General features: G+C 44.3%; 1 protein-coding gene across 1 annotated transcript in view; it reads left to right on the plus strand.

Annotated features, from left to right (window-relative positions):
* Window positions 1-14852, plus strand: part of LOC125432877 (teashirt homolog 2-like) — a 484512-nt gene extending 469660 nt beyond the window's left edge. The window contains exon 3 of the mRNA XM_048496959.1: window positions 12982-14852. The gene's annotated coding sequence lies outside the window, so the exon portion shown is untranslated. The remainder of the gene's footprint in view (window positions 1-12981) is intronic.
* The last annotated feature ends 7543 nt before the right edge of the window (window positions 14853-22395 follow it).

Raw genomic sequence — 22395 nt, forward strand, 5'->3', positions numbered from 1 at the left:
GACAAGAGCTTTAATGGTTGGGCGGGAAAAATAAGACGTCTCCTCAGCTCTGTACAACAAGAGGAGATGACTGGCAGACAACTTGGGGAAAAGAGGTCTGTAGTTTTGCATCCTCAAAATCGCTTGAACTGAAATAAGGCATCCTGAGCCCACCATGGAGGGTGGGGGGAAGCTGTGTGGAGCTCCTCCCCAAGAAGTCTTTTTTTGTGTCCTCAGGACGCCCTATTTGTGTTGTGCAGAATAGAGTGGGAGTTCTATTGCGTTTTGAAAATGGATGCTTCTGTAAAGACACTCCTTCCATGATCAAGTTGTACATTTCTAAATAGACATGTTTTTTGAAAAGTGGCTAGGATCCCACTGAGATTTCTGCAGATGCAAGGAGGGGTAATTTTCACTTATTCTTCCTCCTGTGGAAATCTCCACCAGTGCTGTTACTCCCTAACAACCCCCTAATGTGCTGTTACCGGGGGGGGGGGGGCGTGGATACCCCCAAGAATATATTGAGGAGCAATTTGTGGTCCCTAGCTGGAATCCATGCCAGTATCTAGTACTCTTTCTGACAAAGGGGTCTTGTAAAAGACTGTTCCTAAAGTTTCTTTCACCAGACAGTAGGAAGAAACTTTATACTGCCTTTTAAATACCACTTTGAACTATTAGATGTGCATTAAAAATGCACCCAACTAAAAAATAATGTAGTGAAAAGATTTTGTTGACAAAATCGGCCACCATTAAATATTTTTCAGGATTGGCAAGGCAACCAGGGATTATTTCTAAAAGATGCTCTCCAGTCTATAATATTGGCACAAATGTCGTTCTCTCATGTTACTTACACAAAGTCAGGATTCTCATCTGTATTCCTTGTGCCTTGGTTTTGTTGCTACCTAACCCCCACCCCCTCCCAATGTGTTCTTTCCCTGGTGCTTTTAGCAGGCAAATAAAAACCTGTAACCTAAGTTATCTACTTAACCTGCTTCAGATTCAGACTTGATTGCATGATCAAGGGGTTAATCAAAGACCTGAAGCAAATTGAAAGGGGGGGGGGAGGAGGCTTCTGGAATAATTGGGATTGCTGGCTCACTATTGTTTTGCTGCTTGAGGGAAGTAACTAAAGGCCTCCTAGTCATTCCCAGAATAAATTAGAGTAAAACACGCTTTTGTGTGAAGAAAAGTTGGCCATAGCCATTTTATTAACAAAAATTGGTTCAAGGTAAACGGCATGCAAGCAAGCATGGGGGTCTGATCTGTGGGCTGGGCAGCCCGAGTGCTGTCCCCCCAGACACCTAAATTTTTCTCAGCATGCCTGCCGATGAAAAATTATCACACGCTGGAGCAGCTGTGATTCCAGATGGGCGGTTGCCACTTCCTGAAGACTCTTAGCTGCCAGGGGCGCAAGTCATAGAAGCCCACGTCTGGGCAGGTTACCCCTTGGCTTGCTCCACCCCAAACCTCATAAGGAGGTTCCAATAAAGCGGGTATTTTACCCGCTGACCACAAGCTAAAGATCAGTCCCCGATGGTCAAACCGCCAACCCTCTAACAAAACAGGCATGCATTGACATAAGGCAAACAGGGAGAGGTGGGTGGGCAACAATCGTGCTCTGGCAAATGGGGAGGTTGCAGGCCAGGCCCAGCCTTATAAAGGCTGCCTAGGCCCACCTCCCCATTAACATCAGGGTGCCCAGCGTCACTGCTTGGCACCCTGGAACTTGGAAAACCTTGCGAGCACTTGGGAGCTCGTGAGGCCAAGGGAAGGTGGCAGCCAACAAGGATGCTGTCCCTTCCCCATCAGCAATGGCGGCCACGGTAAGTCATGGCCGCTTTTTTACATCAAAACCATTTTAGAGGTGAGGATAAACAGAGGAAGGGCAGGAAGATCAGATGATTTGCATTTCCTGCCTTAGGCTTGTTCATGTCACATGACCTTTGACATCCACCCCTGCAAGGAAGATATGTAAGCTCTTCTTGTAATGCAGGACTGTCTTGCCCATTTTTTCAGGACTAGTTGTGGAAGTTCCTCTTTGTATACTATATGAATACAATGGGTTGGGGTGGTAGAGAGAGATGCACAACTCACAAGCCCAGTGATGTGCAATACTATTTGTACCACCAGGTCTGTAATTAGGGAAACTAGTTTTATTGCAATAGACTTTTTGCCCCCAAGTCATCTGCTGCTGCTGGGACAGTGCCTAAACCTCTTGTTTTGCTCATGCTGTCTGTGGTGTAGGGATGCCAAGTTCCCACCAGTCCCCAACTTCCATTTCCTGACACTGCAAATGGTGAGGAAAAAACAATTTTAAAAAATATCTGATGAGCAAGAGGGTGACATCATATCTGGGCAAAACCTGGAAGTGATTTATTTATTTATTTATTTATTTATTTATTTGTTCCACTTTTATACCGCCCTCCCCTGGAGGGCTCAGGGCGGTTTACAACATAATACATACAAGTGGATAAATAAGATAAAATACTAAAATTTGTACAAGTTAAAATGCAGCCCAAGCTTATAAACATTTTAAAAGATGTATGCTCAACCTTTCAGGCTTCCCTCTGACTCCTGGAGGTGGGGGAAACAGCGGATCTCAGTTGCTGTTAATGGGCATCCTATCAGCAGCCGGGCCTCCCCAAAAGCCCGGCGGAATAACTCGGTCTTACAGGCCCTGCGGAATTCACTGAGGTCCAGCAGGGCCCGGACAGCTGGCGGGAGAGCATTCCACCAGGCAGGGGCCAGGGCCGTAAAAGCCCTGGCCCTAGTGGAGGCCAGCCGCATCATAGAGGGTCCTTTCTAAGAATCATGGAAAACTCGATGTTATTCTCTGGAGGTGACATTGTCAACAATGGAAGGCAAATCAGTTTTCTGATTTACTCCATTTCAGGTCCTTCTTTCTCTAGCAAGACTTGCTGCCTCCACAAATGTTGGAAGGTTCAAATCTGTGCCAAGCCTGGCTCCACCCATCCAAGATCAGGACAAATGGGATCCCAGGCAGCGTCCGTGTGCCCAGGGACAGGGCCAAGGTGTCAAAAAGTGGAGCAAAAGGGCCAACAGAAAATACTAATTCACCTAAAGTCAGCATCACTTGTGCAGGACAGAGAAACTCTAGGCTGAAAATGAAAGTTAAGCTTGGCTGCAAAGTCCTTAAAGGTGCAGCACAGCAAATCCATCTCCTGTTCTCTCCATCATATGAGAGAGAGAGAAAAACCTCCTCTGGCAACTGGCCAGAAGAAGGAAAAATTGGTCATGCCAGTGGAAAACTGGCCAGTTGGCAATCTTGGGTGGGCGGTGCCCTTTTCTTTCCCTGCAAACAGACTGCCTCTTGAAACAAGCAGCTGGCCTCTTTCTCCAGCAAGGTGTGGATCAGCGCTTCATGCTATTAATAGCCTCCTAGTCTAAAAACCTGTCTGCTGCAGCAGCAGTCTCTCCCTTTCTCTCTGATGCAGGATACAAACTGCTGTGCAGAGTAATTGCCAAATGCTTACATCAACACATAAATAAGACAAATAAATTTATTTACATTATTCATATTTTCTGTGCTTTCCTCCTCTTTTATTTATGCCTTAAACAACAGTTACAGTAAATATAACAATAAAAAAGAGAGCCTGCAGCGAGGCAGAAGATGATCAAAAAGCTCTGATATAGAGCAATTCATGTTTCTTCTTTACAATCGCTAACGAATCTTAACTTGAGCCGTGTTACGTTCCCATGTGAGTGATAAGCAATGATTTATTATGAAGTGTCATGAAATCGGAATGCCATACAGTGAGAAATGAGTGAGTGGAAAACGCGTTCCCAGTTTCCCAGTCTCATTACTCAAAGATGCAGACTCCCTTTGCCTAGCCTAATTTACTGGGGGTTTTAAGGGTCTTGTTTTGCAAAAGAAAGCAGGCTTGGACAGACCTCAAGGCAGCATTGCCATCTGCTTGCTGTACCAACACAGGTCAATCACCAAGGGGTTGAACGTGTGAGTATGGGGGGGTAGGAGCTTTTCCACCGCTTTTCTTCACTCCTGGGTTAGCCTGCGCTACTCATATGAACCAATAAAACAGTTCTGTTCAAGCATCGCTGGAAACCATTATTTATTTTAACGCCATGTGGTTTGTGCATTCAGGATTTGGCTCGCTCAAATCATGGTTTGCCTCGATAAATTCTGGTTTAATTGCTTTCTCTGATCAACCTCCAAATGGGGAATGGAGACTACACGGATGAGTTCTAGGGTTGCCAACTCCAGCTTGGGAAATTCCTGGAGCTTTCTGCTGGCTGAAAATGGGCCAGGCTGGTGGGGCAGGGCCACGCCTGGCGAGGCGAGGCGGGGCGGGGTAGGGTGGGGGAAAGGGGGCCAGAGTTGGGGCAATTTTCATGTACCCCCAGGTACAATTCGCACCCCCTGCCCCCTTGTAACCCTGCCACTGGTGACACCAACACAACACTCTAGGATTCAAGCAAAACACTATTGTTTTACCAGAGCTTAGTGTGTCAAGCTGACATGATGCCAGTGATGCCAGTGATGTGGCATCATCACTTTCCCCCTCCCTCCGCTAGTTGCCAGTCAATGCTAGCATCCCTGTTCAATGGAGATATGAAACCATGCAGCTGCCATTTTCCCCCAGAGGCCTTGATCCCTGTAGTCTGGAGATCCATTGTAATTCTGGGAGAAATCCAGGCCCACACACAGTTTGGAACCCTAATCACTTCTGGAGGAAATGGCAGCTTCAGAGATGGACTTTATGGAATGATATTCCTGCCTCCCCAAACTCCACCTTTCCCTAATCTCCATTACTTTCCTAAGCCAAAGTTGTCCTCTTTGCCTCTCTCTCTAGCCTGGGAGGTTTCAACCAAGTGATGTTTGCTCATTACACACACACACACAATGCTAACTAGTGTGAAATAAACCAAGTTCAGTTCTTTATTTTTATTTATTTTATTTTATTTATGGGTTTTGTATACCGCCCTACCCCCGGAGGGCTCTGAAGTTCTGAGCTTCAGATCCTAGTTTTGTTGGCCTTTAACTAACCACAGTTAGTTGAGTGGGTCGCATTGCTGTGGTGGGGGGACACATGGGGGCTAGAGCCCTGGGCGCCACTTTCTGGGCGGCACATTGCTTCCCCCACCTCGCAACTGCGCCCTGGAACTAACAACCCTAGTAGTATCACAGAAAGAAAAGGTGGGAAGTTGCACTTCTGCACTCTCTCAAAATGCTGTCAGTAGATAAAATGGCATGTTCAAGTTCATGGAACAGCAACATAGTAAATGGATACTATAGTTTAGTATGTAGCATTGAATGATGATGAATTCATTAACAGTCATGAATGTCAAATCACTAGATGGGCAAATATGCTTTCTGTTGGACTTGCATGCAAAAGTGAATGTTGAAAGAGTCTTCCCGTGAAAAGCTAATCAACCCTAACAATGCAATCCTAAATAGAGTTACATTCTTCAAAGCCCATTTACTTCAGTGACCTGGGAAGAGTGTAACTCTGCTTAGGATTGCACTGTTAAATCATGTTGAATCTCATAGGCTCACAAGGGGCTTTTCTGCAGATAATTCCAAACTAACAGAAGGATAACCCCATTGATGGAAGTAGGTATTTATCTTCCATCTTCCAGTAAAAAAATTCCAAGCGTGTGTTTATTGTTGCAAAATGCTGAGATTCCTGCAGCCCATACATTGCTCCTTCTCTAGAGAAAGGCTGACATGAGGTTGAATTTAGGAAACTTGTCAGTGATGAGCAAAGAAAATTTTATGGAAGCATAATCAGGGGGAGAAAAGGGAAAATAATTTTTAAAAGCTTCATTGAAAGGTATTGGTTTGGAGCAGTGCTGACCTACTTTGAACCTCTACATAGTCTGGTAAAAGTAAGCTTTCAGCAGAGAAATCTATGCTTAGACAGATTTCATTTCTTTCCATGTCAGCTAGGACAGCTATTCAATCAGCTATACAATGTGATGTATTTTTAATATTATCCATATTGTAATGTGCTTAACAGGAACTGGTGGAGGCAGCAGCAAAGCTTTTAAAACCTACTTGGAAAACTGATGTGCAGTCATGGAATGTTCACAAACATTCCACGGAAAGAATGAAGCTGTAAGCTTCTGTGAAGGGACATGCAAGCCGGTTTTGCTGTAAAACCCCTTATATGAGAGAATCTATGCAGGCAGAGACTGGAAAACAAAGTTATAGCATCCCTTGAAAGCAAGAAATTTAACAACTCAGCTGGCTAAAAGAAGGGGATGGGATAAGCACAGGCAGCAGCACAGACTGGTATGATGATAAGAACTGCCAGCCACCATTTTGGGATAATCAAGGGGACTGAGAATTCCTGCCCTTAACTACAAGGACAGAACAATGGAGGCGGGAAAAATGAAGAATTTGGATTTATACCCTGCTTTTCTCAACCATGAAGAGTCTCAAAGCTGTCTACAAACTTGCAAAAGACACCTGGTGAGGCAGGTGGGGTTGAGAGAGCACTGACAGAACGGTGACTAGCCCAAGGTCACCTAGTAGGCTTCATGTGGAGGAGTGGGGATCAAACCCAGTTCTGCAGATCAAAGTCCATTGCTTGCAACCACTACACCATACTGGCTTTCCAGAAGTATCTCCTTCAGCTATCTGTTCAAATGCACAGTTGCTGATTGAATAGCTGTTCTGCCTGACATCCGCAGTTTGATCCTATGATTCAGGCTATACAGTCAGTGGCCATATTTCTGCAGTTTTCCCCAGCAGGAGAAGAAGACAGGCAACAAAACGTCACCTGTCTTCTTACGCTACTAGGGCTCATCGAAGCTTGGAGAGAGGGCAGTTTTTGATCTGGCAAATGGTGCTGGACAAAGACAGGGACCCCATTTTGCAGCAGCTATTTAGAATACAAAAACAAGTTTGGGGATCTAAGCATAGATCGCCAGTGTAATGGGCTGGGATCCAGGGGATCTCTTCCACTTCCTTCTGGAGCACAACTCCTCTACCTAATTCCAGAGGTTCTTGTGTCAGAAGAAGGTTCCCTATGCCAGAGGAAAGTCTGCTCATGGAACAAATCTGCAGGATCCATCCCAACATGTAGTATTCCCTATAGCAGCAATGGCGAACCTATGGCACGGGTCCCTGAGGTGGCACTCAGAGCCCTTTCTGTGGGCACATGTGCACAGAGTTTGTCGTGGGGGGGCAGAAAATCACCCCCCCACACACACACACACACATCTAGGCTGGCCTGGGCACGATCCTTTGCCTGGGAGTAAGCTCGGCTGCTAACAATGGGGCTTGCTTCTGAGTAAACCCTCCTAGGGTCGTGATTCACCCATTCAAAGTGTTGCATGGTTGCTTCACCAAAATTACTCCTGAGTAAAGCGCGACTTGAAGCCAACCTTTTTTTCTAAACTAAAACCTCAGTATTCAGGTTAAATTGCCATGTTGGCACTTTGGGATAAATAAGTGGGTTTGGTGTTGCAATTTGGGCACTCGGTCTCGAAAAGGTTCGCCATCATTGCCCTATAGTTTACCTCATAGGTTTCAATAGTGCTGCCTTATATTACATCAGTCTTGTTTATAACATGGAGACAGAATTCTCCTCACTTCTGCCTTCAGAAGATTTGCAATCAGGAGAAAACTGCTTTATGATAAAATTAGTTGTTAGGGCATTTTCTCTGGTGGCCCCCTTGCCTTTGGAACGCCCTCCCCCTTGAGTCTTGCCTGGCACCTACTTTACTTTCTTTTAGGTGCCAGCTAAAACAGACCATCTATTCAGGCTTTTCATTAGGGGTTTATCTGATCAGATTTGATGCTGGTTTGCTTTGTTTTATGGTTAGTTTTTATGACGCTTGTCCTTTTTAGCGGCTTGTGTTATTGAATGGCTTGTGTTTTATACATGGTTTTTCTTTGGAATCCTCCTCAAGCCGCACTTTGAAGATGTGGCACAGAAATATTCAAACTAAATAAAATAAAAACCACAGTGAGGGTACAATTAAACCTTTGATGGCAAATGTGTAGGGTTGACAACTCTGCGTTAGGAACTCTATAAACATGAGAGTCCCAATCAGAGGTGGGATCCAGCAGGTTCTCACAGGTTCCCGAGAGTAGGTTACTAATTATTTGTGTGTGCCGAGAGCGGGTTACTAATTGGTGATTTTGCCACGTGATTTTTGCCTTAGTTACGCCCCTCCTCTCAGCAGTAGCGCGCAGAACTTGAAGCAGTCTAGCAGGAGATGCACCGGCGTGCGTGGCAGCCTGTGCCTGCGTGCATTCGTTTCCCGCCCAGGAATGCCCCGCCCCTGGAATGCCTGGCCACGCCCCTGTCGTGACCCGCCCAGCCCCATTGGCGCTCGCCACAGTTTGAATCCCACCACCATGGGAACCTGTTACTAAAATTTTTGGATCCCACCACTGGTCCCAATCTTGTGTTTGTCCCCAAATGACAAAGTGTCTGCAAGAGAGAAGCAGTGTCCTGGAGGAAATACGTGGCTCCTGCCCCTCCACTTATTTTCCTCCACTTATTTCTTCAGAATTTTGTGGCCTCTTTTCTCCCAGCCAAGGTGGAGCTGTGTTTGTTAGTAACATGGAGAAAGCAGTTGTGGGGTAGTGGTGAAGAGTCAAGCGGTTCTTTCTTTTTTCCTCACCTGCCAACAGCCCTGCCTTTGCTTTGCCCATTCGCAACAGAAACGGAATGCCTCGTTTGCTGCTACACGTGTATTTGTAACTAGAGAAAAGAGCGATGAAAATTGTGTCGTTTTGTGCAGAGCAGCTGAATCTAGGTCACTGAGGGCACTTGCATACGAAAGCATTTTTTTTTTACCTTCCCTCCTGCAAATGTGAACTGAGTGACAACCAAACTGAAATTCAGATCCTACCTTCTGAAGCATTTTCTCCCTGTTCTCCAATCTTTGCTTATCAACTCCTTTACACCGCGTGGTGATATTTCTCAAGCTCCGTGCTCACTGCTGATGCATCCTGTGTTCTCAGAAGTGAGTTCCTTGTGCACTAGCTAGTCTGTAAAACATTTCACCCAGCCATCCAATGACCTAGGATCCCTGGAAATACAACTCACCTCCAGACTACAGAGATCAGCTCTCCTGGAGAAAATTGATGTTTCAGAGGGTAGGTTCTATGGCACTCTATCTCACTAAGGTTCCTGTTTTCCCCAGACTCCACCCCCAAATGTCCAGGAATTTCCCTACCTGGATCTGGCATCCCTTCCTCTCCTCCTTCATCTTCCACCAGTAGCCAGAGGGAGCATGACAACCCTGTAATGCCCTGGTGGCAGAGGTGGGATCCAGCAGGTTCTCACAGGTTCCCGAGAGTAGGTTACTAATTATTTGTGTGTGCCGAGAGGGGGTTACTAATTGGTGATTTTGCCACATGATTTTTGCCTTAGTTACGCCCCTCCTCTCAGCAGTAGCATGCAGAGCTTGAAGCAGTCTAGCAGGAGGTGCACTGGCGTGCGTGGCAGCCTGCGCCTGCGTGCATTCGTTTCCCGCCCAAGGACCGGCGCAGTGGCTGCGTCCTTGCCACAGCCCTGCCCAGGAATGCCCTGCCCAGGAATGCCCTGCCCCTGGAATGCCCAGCCATGCCCCCGTCGTGTCCCGCCCAGCCCCATTGGCGCTACGCCACAGTTTGAATCCCACCACCATGGGAACCTGTTACTAAAATTTTTGGATCCCACCACTGCCTGGTGGTTGTTATTCATGATTCATAAAACCAGGCTGTAGAATTGTGATTGGAATAGGGCTCCCACACATTTGTGAAAAAGCGTGGAGCTCCCAGAATGTATCTGTGGCCAAACCCAGGAATGTATTGCTGGAATATGTAGTTAGGCCTTTAGCCATTAAGCTTACAAGGTGACCTTGGGCCAAAGAGATTCTTTTGGTCACGGGAGCGTTTTGAGGATGGGCAAGATTAAAAAAAAATGTGTCCTTGCCCTTGAAAATGACTGCACACCGAATTAAGTCTGAAATCACACTTCAAAGAAAATCAGTGGGAAATATTTCCCTGCTTCAATTAATGCACATTGCCACTAATCAGAAATTATTCTATTTCTTTAAACATCCTTCCAGTTCGTGAAGCAGAAGACACTTTCAGTGTTGCCTAAACAATGTCTATGCTCCGGGCCCAACTACACAATAGATTCTGTGTCCCCATACTGGTTCACCATGGAACAAATAGTGCCCCCCTGAGTTCATTTTTGATCCTTGCGCAAGGGTCCCCATCTGAATCAGGCTTCCTTGGAGGGTTATAAACTTCCTGGTGTGATTTCCTGAACTTACAAGTGATATCCAGATGCCAGAGATCAGTTCCTCTGGAAAAAATGGCTGCTTTGCAACATGAACTGTATGGCATTATATCCCGCTGAGGTCCCCCCCTCCCCAAACCCTCCCCCCAGGCTGTACCCCCAAATCTTCAGGAATTTCCCAATCCAGAGCTGACAACCCTAGTGTCTTGTGCCTACTGAAGGGAGAATGTTGAGGGCTCCTTAGAAGATGTTGAGGGCTCCTTAGGAAGATGTTGAGGGCTCCTTAGAAGATGTTGAGGGCTCCTTAGAAGGAAGAATGTTGAGGGCTCCTTACATGGAGCTCCCACTGCATCATGCAGTGAGGCACCAGGTACAAAGTTGGGTGCATGCACAAGCTAAGTAAAGTACAGATTAAGCCCTCAGATTCTTAAAACTTAAAACAAAAACCAGGTGTCAATTGTTATGTAACTGGTTAAAATTGGTTACAATAAGGCTCATTTTTGGTAATGCTGTGATTGAAGCCAGTTAAATTGACATTGTTTGGGACCAAACATGAAGTATGATGTAACCTTCAAAAAAGTTTTCAGATAAGTTTCTGTGTAGTTCTGGGCCGCAAGAATGTAGTTAATAGGATTTTACCCCTTTCTTAGACATAGTGCCAATTTTGGAAAGCCGAGCAGAGATTATTTCCATCTACTAGTCTTGGCTAGGCCTAAGGTTGCTAGACCTCTGCTGACAGGGGGGCATCCTCCACTTTGAAACCCTGCCCCTGGGGTCATTCAGTTAGCCAGCAGGGGAACTTACCAGCAGCAAAATTAGGACTAGTTCTCTGTCATTAGCAATGCAGCAACATCGGAAGTGATGTCATCACATTGCCAATGACTGCAGGTACATTGTGGTATTTGGGCAAAAGTCAGTGGTAAAACAGTTTCTACCATAGAGTTTTTGCCCAAATACCAAGCATCCCCATGTTGCTAGCAACATGATGACATCACTATGCTGTGCATGACGTAGCCACATTACTGATGATAGAGACTTACGCCTCAGTTTACTGCTGCTAAATTCCCCATTCCCCCTCACCAACCCCTCTGCCCCCGACTGTCAGAGTTTCTTTGGACCTGGGGGATGGGAAGTCTGGCTTGTGTGATTTTACTGTGTGAAACTATTCCTTTGCTGTTTTCTGACTGCTTATATCCCTCTCAGATACAACAATGAGACAAAACAAATCACTGGGTACACCATCAGCAACAATGGCTGTCCTATACTCTTCAACTCCCATTAGAACCATTCATTTATTTATTCATTCATTTAGCCATGCTTTTGTCTTATGGTTAGCTCCACCCTGGCCTGGATTGTCCAGGCTATCCCAATCTCATCAGATTTCAGAAGCTATGTAGGATCAGCCCTGGTTAGTTCTTGGGTGGGTAAACCACTTCTGAAAACCCTAATGGATCAAAATAGGTCAGCTGAAGTTTTAGATGTTGGCTTTATGTGTCTTTTTAAAAGTCATAATAAATATATTAATAAAAAAGAAAAAAAGACTCCAGCATTAATTAAATGGATTCCACAGATGATTGAACTTAAAGGTGACAGCATCTTGGGGATGGAAATGCTTATTTACGTAGGCTAAGTGTTGGCCAATGATGGCTCACTGGCTCACTGGCCATCACCTGCACCTTGAATTGATCTCAGGAAGCAATGTGGAGTGGTTGTGGCTCAGAAGATAATCTATTCTGCATATAGAACAGGGGTCTTCAAACTATGGCCCTCCAGATGATCATGGACTACAATTCCCATCAGCCCCTGCCAGCATGGCTAAGTGGCAGGGCTGATAGGAATTGTAGTTCATGAATATCTGGAGGGCCATAGTTTGAAGACCCCTGATACAGAAGGTCCCAGGTTCAATTCCTGGCTTCTCCATTGGAAAGGATCAAGTAGGATGTTGCGTGGTTTCCGGGCTGTATGGTCATGTTCTATTAGCATTTTCTCCTGACGTTTTGCCTGCATCTGTAGCTGGCATCTTCAGAGGATCTGATGGTAGTAAAGCAAGTGGAGTATATATACCTGTGGAATGTCTAAAGTGGGAGAAAGAACCATTTGTCTGTTAACAAGTATAAAGGGTCCAATTAGCAAGCCTGATTTGCATGTGTTGGGTGGGATCCGCCCATTTAGCATGTGAGTAACCATGAAGATAGCATAATCAATTGGTGAGGGCATCTGCATTGTAGTAGCCTGGCTTTTGATTGCTTACTGCCTAGAGTGGTGGGTCGTTTTCTGGGTGGTGTTCACTAGCCCTTTGACTGCTTACTGTCTGGAGACATCCTTTGTCTGGGTGGTGTTCATTAGTCACTGTCCTGATTCTAGTGTTTTTCAGTACCGGTAGCCAAATTTTGTTCATTTTCATGGTTTCTTCCTTTCTGTTTAAATTGTCCATGTGTTTACAACCCGGAAACCACACAATGCCCGTGATTCCGGCCGTGAAAGCCTTCGACAATACACATCACGTAGGAGTTGATGTGCAAGACCTTCTCCTTTCTGGTGAGCCATGGCCATTCAGAGGAGGCAAAACTCCCCATAATGGACCAAGAAGTCTGACTCATCATAAGGCAACTTCATAATGATCACAACAGAGAATTGTCTGTCTGCACTCTCATTTTCCAATGTTCTGAAACTGGTACATGGGAAAACTTGTCCAAGCAAAGAACAGCCATTAGAAAACAAAGCCATGATTGGATTGTTGTATGCATTGTTGTTTTGTTATTTCTACTTGCAGGACCAATGCCTTAACCCCCAGCTCTCCCACCCTGAGCCCACCTCCGCCCGCCGCATCGCTTCTGACATTGAACTTCCAACAACCCGGACCGAGAAGACTGCCAAAAGAATAATAAAAATCTCCAGCTATTCTTCTTCATCCTCACTAACAATTTGGTAATGAAGTATTGATTTCCACTCCCCTGCTTATGGACGATATTAGATTTTCATTGATAAACTGCACCGAAGCTGTCTGATCTCCACTGTCCCTTTCTGCTGTCACTAAAACAAAGTACCACTGAAGTAGGATAATGACTGAGAACATTGATGTACTTATTTTGTCAATTTGTAACACTCGACAGGAAAAAAATAGTATAATTCTTCATAGTTTAATGTCCAGGCGTGTTCCACAAGATGCAATCGCACTGGAAGCTCTGCTTTTCATGGTAATGTCCGTTTCCTATTTATAACCCCTTTGGGATAGTTTGTCTAAAGGAAATGTTTCAATTCAGTGCCGCTATTACTGATGCACCTGGGTTGCCCAATCCAGTCATTGCACTAGGGATCCATACATCACCGTAAGGAGAAGAATTATTAAGTTAAAACAGATTCTGAGCCAAAAAAACTCAGAAAATGTTAATCTTCCCAGCAAGTTGTTCAAATAGTTATGGTTAACCTTGTTGCTGCCAAAGATTTGTTGAAAATGGATTGTTTTCAGATCCATTACTCATGTCGTGTTTTCTTTCTGATTTTTTTTCTCTTAATTTAAAATCTCCATGGCTGTGTATTCAAGTTGTATGCAACGGAGTGATTGTTCTCAAACAAAAGCAACTTATTGTGATTTTTTAACATTCCACAGGTGTAATTACAAGTAAAAAACACTTAAAGTTTGTGGTCAATGCAACAGCAAACTTTTCCACTGTTGGCCAAAGATCCACTCTAGAGTGTCAGTGATTTAAAGATCAGGACCACCTTCCCCCTATTTTTAAGTCCCCGGCTACTTTTAATGGGAGTGACGCTTGTGTTTGGAAAAAGAGAAGGGGAGACTTTTGATTTCAAATTGGCTATTTTGACTTTTTCCCCATTAAAACTTTTGAGGTCCCCATTTTAATTTGTGGAAAATTCACGTTAATAATGAGACCTAATTAAGACATCCATTAAAAGCCCGTTAAAGTTAATTCAACGTAAAAATTCCAATAGAACTGTATTAGGTTTTCTCCATTAAATTAACATTATGGATTTTTAACGGATGTCTTAATTATATGTTATTATTAACGGGAATACTGTATTACACAGATTAAAATCAGGTTCCCTGTCAACTCTGAAAAGCTTCCAAGACGTCTTAACGGTGAAAACTCCCCAGTGTTGTTTGTGAGGGTTAAAGACAAGCAGGGCCCTTTTTTACCCAGCTAAGCATTTTCCAAACAACAGAGCCAGCCTATAAGAGCCAGTCAGTCTGTGCACTTAAAGAATGGATTTTTCCATCTTTATAGAAGAAATCAGACTAGATCATGTGGTAAATGACTACTCAAAATTCAGGTTGAATTCATTGTATAAGTTAGGCATGAATGTGAAATGTTTGGAGGGGAGAGAGGGACAAACATATTGTGAGGTAATGCTAAAATAAAACGTAAACCTGAACATGTGCACAAATAGGTCACCCACATATACACAGTATTTCACCAATTTCAAGAGCAGAAATGTCCTGTGTTGGAATTGTCTGAGAAATTTTGTCATGATCCCTAAGCTCCATATGGAAGAGAAGGAGGGGGGGGGATCCCCTTCTTATTTACCTCCTAGGGAAAGTGTTGCCCTTATGCCACATATAATAGCAAATTGCTTTTTTTATGGCATGCATAACCTAGATGGGAAAAAATATGGCGCTTGAGGGAAGGAGGGGAAAAGTAAATGAAGTTCCAGGAATGTCATTCTGAAGTAATGAGCCATGGACAGAAAATATACCCCTCACATCATCGGATTGAGATGGCAGTCGAAATAGCTTCATTGAAGTGTCAGCACTCATCCATCAATCAATCATCCACAAGGAAAAATAGCGACAGTACAACGGGGCAGCTTTTATGGGATTTACTCATGGGCATAGGGAATAGCAGCTCAAATGTAGTTCTGACATGAAAAGCAAGGTGCTGATATTATTTTTTATGATGGGAGGATCATAAAGTGAATTGAGAACAGTGAGGTCTGTCTTTGCTTAACCTATTCAACTGGAAACAAACGGAGCTCAACTGGAAATGAACAGAGCCTGTGGATGGGTTAAAATTGAAGCGTGCACGGGCGGCCGTGAGCAACTGGCCATTGACTACAAAATTCTATTAAAACCGAATCAGTGCATTTGCACTGGGTGCCTCTGAAGCTGTTAAATTGCACCACGGCCAGTCTAGGATTATTGAATGGAATTATGCAATCTGTGGCTCTGCATCGCAAATAGGGGGGGAGGATGGGGTGGGGAGGAAGCAGCACTTTTTACTTGGGGGGGGGGGGAGATGGCGTCTGTTTCTAACCCAGGATGCTTCTCTCTCTCCCCCCTCTTTTCTATAGAAGTCCATTTTTTGCAGCCGGAAATGGATTCACAAGAACAATGGGTCTGATTTTGAATGGCAAACAGAACTTGAAACTGAGATTGCTGGTCAAAATCCAAAAAAAATAAAATTGTGAGCCATTTATTCTGAAGGTCACCTTGGGCAGAGTGAAGAGTACAGTGCCGTAGAAAGCATCTTCCGCCCAAGGCTAAAATGTGGGGTGTTTCTCCCGGTGCATTGTGCCTCTCTGCTCATTTCAGTGGGTCATTTGCGGAAGAGCTTCCAACTGGAACACACCCTAGATATGCAAATTGTGATTGGGTTGTGTGATTTCATTGGATAAATCAAATTCTGTTCATCGCTAGCAGAAATGTATCGCAGTTCATCCAATCAACTAATGGATGCACCAGATCCTGTTATTTGAACATCAGGGAATCTGTGCAAAAATCCATTGTCCTTGGGCAAAATTTCCAGTGGATGTGAAGATGTCCGCGAGTGAAAGGCTGAAGTGAATTGCAATGCGAGCTGAAACCTGATGCAAAATGCTTCAAAATCATTGGAATCTCTTTTAGCTTCCAGTAAGGTCTGGGTGAAGTACAGGGGAATAATGTATGTTTTAAAAATAATCTTTTGGGTAGACCAAGGAGAATTCTGAAAGCTGTAGGAGATTCTCCATAAGATATTAGGGCCTTTGATTCTAATAAACAAAGCGTAACTTACTTTAATCATCATGTTCTCCATCAAAGTAACACACAGGTAAAAGAGTCCATGAATAACGAGACACAGTTGTGTATATCCTATTGCTCTGCTCAGCAAAATTTGAAGACTTCCACTATCCTCAGGAACCTTCTATCAACTTTGGGGGCTTCTCCACCAGAGGAAGAGCCATTTAAGTTGGCGGAAGCCTCTTGGGGCCACTCTGTGAATAGGATGTGCTGTTTGGCCTCCTGAGACCCTCTTTCTTTTTTTTAACAGTTCCTAGTTCTTGTGGTTCTACAGAGAAATGGGAGCAGTATTTAGTCAAGATGATGATCCTGGAGAGATCAGCTGTGAACTGGTGGGGTAATATGGTGAGCCCTGGACCATATAGGACAGTGGTGGCGAACCTTTGGCACTCCAGATGTTATGGACTACAATTCCCATCAGCCCCTGCCAATTGGCCATGCTGGCAGGGGCTGATGGGAATTGTAGTCCATAACATCTGGAGTGCCAAAGGTTCGCCACCATGGATATAGGAGAACTCCATCTGTGGCTAGCATTGTCCCAGTTTTCGGAAGCTAGCATTGTCCCATTTTTAGGAAGCTAGCATTGTCCCAGTTTTAGGAAGCTAGCATTGTCCCAGTTTTAGGAAGGGGGATTGAGAGGAGGGGCCGCAACATGGATTCATCCTGCATGGTCATTGGCTTCCAGCTAGTGGTTCAGAGAAGAGAAGTACTAGAGCAGCATAGTCAATTGCAACATAGCATGAGAACAGAAGTAACGATTGTATTATGGTTTGACTAGGAATCAGAATGTGAAACTGTCCTGCACAATGCCTCTAGATTACCATTCCAGGTTTCTTTTGGGTCCCCCTCTCCCATTTTATTCACTTCTTTCTTCATTCTACCCTACCACTTTTGACAAGCATTCAGTGCCCTGACCTGGATGGCCCAGGCTAGCCCAATCTCATCAGATCTTGGAAGCTAATGGGAGATAACCAAGAAAGTCCACGCAGAAGTATTTAGTAGCAAACAACCTCTGTTTGTCACTTGCCTTGAAAACTCCAAGGATTCACCATAAATCTGCCGCAACTTTATAGCGCTTTCCACAAAAGTATTCCAAATCCCTGATAAATTCCATTCTTTGAAAGAGAATAGCTTACCCTAGAGGAAGTGCATGCAAACTGGTCCCAATTTCTTTTTTTTAGCATGAAATATGGATGTGCTTGATACATGGTTTGTAAATTAAAAAGAAACTGACATGGAAGACATCCAAGAAAATGACCACTTATCATCAGCACTTTTATTAATGCAATGGCTAAAAGAATGAGCTCGCAATCAGGACGTCTCCCAGTCAAATTTTCACTTTGCTATGAGCATGTACCCTTATGCAGCCTTTCACAGGGAGAGAATCATGCTGGCCTACCTTACAAAGACAGCTGTTTGAAAGATTACTGAGATAATGTACGTGAAGGAGTTCATATAGGTCAGTGGTGGCAAACCTTTGGCACTCCAGATGTTATGGACTCCAATTCCCATCAGCCCCTGCCAGCATGGCCAATTGGCCATGCTGGAAGGGGCTGATGAGAGAATTGGAATCCTGCATCTGGAGATGCCATAAGGAATGCTACAAACAGGTATATTCCTAAGTATTATTGATTTTTCTTGCCCAGCTCTTTCCTTCTAGTAGACTTCTAGAACATGTGACTCTCCAGACTGAGGGCAACACACAAGCATTGTCCTGGCGACATGTCTGACAATTTGTCTTCAGAAGGGCTACCAGCCTCTTGGTGGGGCCTGGGGATCTCCCGGAATTACAACTGATCTCCAAACTATAGAGATGTGTTCCCCTGGAGAAAATGGCTGCTTTGAAGGATGGACTCTATGGTATTATGCGCTGCTGAGGTCCCTCCCCAAATCTTGTCCTGCCCAGGCTGTACCCCCCCCCCAAAAAAAAAATCTCCAGGCATTATCCAATCCATAGTTGACAACCTGACTCACACATTTTCCTTAGTGGGCTGCTGCACATGTCTGGTAGCGCATTCAGTGTGGTGTATCACAAACTACCAAGAGCTATTCCACACGTGGTGAGAGATGCTGGGGATAGGATTCTGGACTGTACTATGAGACTGTATGTAGGACATCATAATTTGGATCCTTGACAGTAAGAGGAGAGTAAATTTTCCGTCTCCCCCTTTCATTGCTGCTTTCTTGACTCTCCCCAGCCCTCATGCTTCTTTTGTTTGCTAGGCCTGAAGAAATAGTATAGGTATAGGAGGAGACAGTTTGAGAGTCTGCAGCAGGAATGGGAATAAACAAATACTGCCCACCTTCTCCAACAATAGGAAAGCCAGTTCCGTTAGAGGAACTATTGGTGTAATGGGCCATATAGGATCCAAACCCATATTTTTAATGGACGCTCTGTACAAAACAAGCACATTAGGAAGGCAACTATACCAACTCTTTTATCTTCATATGCTAGGAACTCATTAGGAGGGAAAGCATTTAAAATGTGAAAATATAACAGCAGCTGTGCCAAATTCAGCCAACGGTTCGTCTAATTCTGCATCCTGTTTCATACAGCAGCCAATCTGATGACTTCAGATCAGAGCATGGAGGCCAATTACCTCCCCTTTGCTGCTCTTCATCAGTAACTCTTCAAAGAGTTACAGCTCCTGAAGATTCCATTTAACAGGTTCCATTTAAAAAACATGGACAATATCCATTGGTGGATGTGTCCTCCATGAACTGATCTAATATGCATTTAAAGCCAACTAAACTAGTGGCCCATCACTAAAGTGAATTCCACAAGTTAATATGACCTCCAGCCCTCCAATGGTATGGTTCAGAATTCTGCTGCTTCATGAAGAAGAATGTTTTTAATACCTCATTTTACTCAACCTTGAAGGAGTTTCAAAGTGACTAGCAAATCATCTTCCCCTCCCCACAACAGACACCTTGTGAAGTAGATGAGAGAGACTGACGAGGTTCTGTAAGAGGGCATATGACTAGCCCAAAGCCACCCAGCAGGAGCATGGAATCGAACCAGCTTCTCCAGATTAAAGTCCACCGCTTTTCATCATTACCCCACACTGGCTGTCCCTGTGAGGAACATGAATTATGTCACTACCTTTATCAAAGAACCAACCTTCCTTTTTTTATTTTGGCCTCAGAAAGTGGAGTGGGTGGGCGGGCTGTAGCTTAAAAAGCAGGGCACATGTAGAAGGTGGAACTCTCACCATCTCCAACTAAAATATTGAAGATGGCAAGAACTGGGAAAGACCTTTCTCTGCCTGAGAGCCAATGCCAGTGAGATGAGACAATGTTGAGATTGATGGACCCAGTGGTCTAATTCAAGATGGCAATTTTGTCAACGGTAAACTTCTCATGAAGTTTATGGCTCTAGATTGCTGCAATTTATGCTCATTCTTTTCATTCTCTATGCATCATAATTACTCACAATCTGGATGGGAATGAGCACAGCTGAAGCTCCAAGTTTGTCATAGCCTCCAACTTCCTACGTTAATGTTGAGGTATGGAAATGAGCCACAGGAGGAGACTATCCAAACAGCCCCTATTCCAATGAACCCCCTGGTGTAGCTCCCATTCCCCAGTTGGTTTGGAATTCACCTTCAACAAAGGGAGAACCTGGGCAGTCCTGATTGACTTTGCCAAACAAGAATCCATGGACCGAATTGACCTCTCAAACAGAATTCCTTGAAAACAAATCACAATACTGCACTGCTAGACCTTAATAATTTTGCCTGTCCTCTGGGAACATTTTTGATACACATTTGAATTAAGCAATCTTATTTAAAACAATTGGGCTTCTTACCTACCTGCCTCTCTCTCACACAGACTTTCTTTCTTTCACGGCATAAACCTCGATGAATTGGTAGTTTATCTGTCATGTAAATCAGGTAACAGAAAAACATTGCCTCCTTCCTCTGTCGCCTCTGCTCAATATTACTGCCTGACTTTTATTCTTATTGGAGGTCATCAAAACATTAATTAAAAAACTGGTGATCAAACAGCCGAATATTTATGATTTGCATCCCGGCTTATTAACAAGTGGCATATTGATACACCGTATATCCAAGCTGTTTACTCTCCCGCACTGCAATAAAGCAGAAGGAATTGTCACCACCACCTACAGCTTGGAAAGATTTACTCAGAAACATGAGCTCCTTACTGCCAAGAGAGTAAAATAAAAAAGGTGAGGGGAAGAAGATGCAGATGACACCTCACGTTTCCTCCCGTCCCTGTCCCACAATGACTTTTCCACATCTCATTGGTAAGGTGGGTTTGACCAGCTTACCTTAAACAGACTAAATTAAGGCTATTGTACTTTGAGGGCCAGTGTGGTGTAGTGTTTAACAGGGACAGACTATAAACTGGAGAACTGAGTTCGATTCCCCACTTCTCCACAAGAAGCCTGCTGGGTGACCTTGGACCTGTCACAGTTCTCTCAGAACTCTCTCAGCCCATGCAGAGGCAGGCAATGGCAAACCATCTCTGAATGTCTCCTGCCTTGAAACCTCTACAACAGTGTTTCCCAACCTTTTCGAGGTCAGGGTACCCTTGACCTCACTCTTCATATCTCACAGTATTCCCTGCCGCCACCCTCCACCTTCCCTCCCATTGCCCAGTTCCCCAAGCTTGCCACATTACCCCACCTTCCCTCCCAGGGTGAAGGGAAGCTACTGAGGGTAGTGAGTGGCTGCTGACCTTGTGGCAGGCTCCTGCCCCCATGGGCCAGCTCCATGTCCTTGCTGGCGCCGGTGGGAGACACCACAAAAATGAGGGGGGGCGGTAGTGTTGCTGTGGTGCCCCTGGGACATGCTCACGGCACTCCAGGGTACCACGGTACCCTGGTTGAGAATGGCTGCTCTACAAGATGCCACAAGTTAGCTGTGATTTGATGGCACTTTCCACCACTGCATTGTACTTTGATCACAAGAGAAGACTACATTTGTCACAAAAGTGACAAGGTAATTTGCAGAAGACAGTAGATGCTGGCACAGCACGAACAATGTGATACAATCCTTATTGCGTGTAATACAAAAGCTGATTGTGGATGGTGTTGATTGGCAAGTGCCTGTTACATCAACACAACTTCTTCCAATCACCAGAGCATCTCTTTAAATGTAATTCTGATTTTTTAAAAAAATAAACAGATGACTATATGAGTTAATCTAGGTGTCACTTTTTAAAAAGAACAATCTGCACAAAGCATTCTAGTTTTCTAGAATGCTGGAATGCTTGAAGGAAGTTCGTATCATGAAGGAAAGAGAACATGGTGGGTACAGAATGTACAATATTTTATCTGTACCTATTACATGTGTCTTCTCACATAATTGATGCAAAGTTAATAAGTATTCTTACATTTGCTCTTTGCCTAAGTTACAAGGCAATCCTAAACAGAATTATACACTCCTGAGTCCACTGTAGTCCATATTTGTTTAAGATGAGGGTTTTGTTAGTAATGAAAAAGGGAATTAATGCAACCATCCATGAACACTGGATGTTTTGCACCAGTTAAGGTTGCCAACTCTGACTTGGGAAATTCCTACAGGTGTGTGGAAAATCCCTGGAGAGGAACTTCAGTTTCTCCATGTTATACCATAGAGCTTGCCTTGAGAAGCTCCAAGGGAATTGATGTTAGATCCTGAACCTTAAGCCAATAAATGGACTCTGTATGGTTGATCAGCAGCATTTATTGATGAGGCATCAAAACACCAAAGCTTGGCAAAGTCAGTTCTGGCAAACCTGGCATTTGCCATCCCCTTTATCCCTGAAGCAAATCCCCCCTCCCGTTATCCCAAAAAGTGGTGAAAAACAGTCCTCGGAGCTAAGGCGCCCCAAGGTCAGCGGCAGATTGTGTGAGAGAGCCACTTGGCTTTCTGCCCCCACAAGATGAGGATGCAACCCTGTTTCTCATGAAACCAGGGTGTTAGGGGAAGCCTAGTTATCTACAAAGTGTATGAAGCCATAAAGTGCTTGATCAAAGGAAAGAAAGATGCTCCAAAATGGCAGTGAAGTTTACATATGCTTAGACTGAAAATACATAGATATATATTAGCAGCATTGATTGTTTCAATGAGTTACATTGAGGTAGGAATGCATCTCAATCACATAGATACTATCCCCATGACAATTGGTTTCTGCAGTCTAGAAATCCATTGTAATTCTGGGAGAACT

Source organism: Sphaerodactylus townsendi, linkage group LG05, assembly GCF_021028975.2.
Source record: "Sphaerodactylus townsendi isolate TG3544 linkage group LG05, MPM_Stown_v2.3, whole genome shotgun sequence".
Classification (NCBI taxonomy): domain Eukaryota; kingdom Metazoa; phylum Chordata; class Lepidosauria; order Squamata; family Sphaerodactylidae; genus Sphaerodactylus; species Sphaerodactylus townsendi.